This window comes from Halyomorpha halys, unplaced genomic scaffold, assembly GCF_000696795.3.
Source record: "Halyomorpha halys isolate HHAL.00 unplaced genomic scaffold, Hhal_1.1 Scaffold523.1, whole genome shotgun sequence".
NCBI lineage: Eukaryota > Metazoa > Arthropoda > Insecta > Hemiptera > Pentatomidae > Halyomorpha > Halyomorpha halys.
This window is the reverse complement of record NW_027111178.1, coordinates 253,098-253,690: the sequence shown is the minus strand read 5'-3', so window position 1 is coordinate 253,690 and position 593 is coordinate 253,098.

Sequence of the window (593 nt, the reverse complement as noted above, 5' to 3'; positions counted from 1 at the left end):
TTGCTAGGAAGGGTAATTGGTGACTTAAATTTGCAATCAGCTACTGATATCATAACACTGCACTCACCGAGTCTGCAGATGACACAAGTTTGCTGTCTGTTATTAATGATCCATCATTTGTATCCCAAATCCTCCAATCCCATATCACCGTAAGCTTTGAAGAATGGTGTCAAAACTGGAAGATTAGAAGGAATTCCAACAAATCTCATCATCCATCATTTTTACCCTACAGTATCTATTATCAATACTCCACTTATCCCTATCGAACAGATTCGCTACCTTAGAATCTGAACAAACGACTAACTTGGAATCCTCATACAAGACTGAAAAGACAGGAAACTGCTCGTCGATTCCGACTAGTACAACGCTTATAGACAAACAGTCCAAACATCCAATTAATAACCAAAAAACCCATTTACGTACCATGGTCGACATCCTACCGCAGCAGCCGCATGGAGGAGGTTGCTCTAGCCCGATTGAGAATAGGTACTTACTCTTCTCACGCACTCTCACCTGATCAGAAAACTGCCACCTCCAACGTGCAAATATTGTCGGTCCATTCTTACGATTAGACATATTTTTGAAGAGTGTAC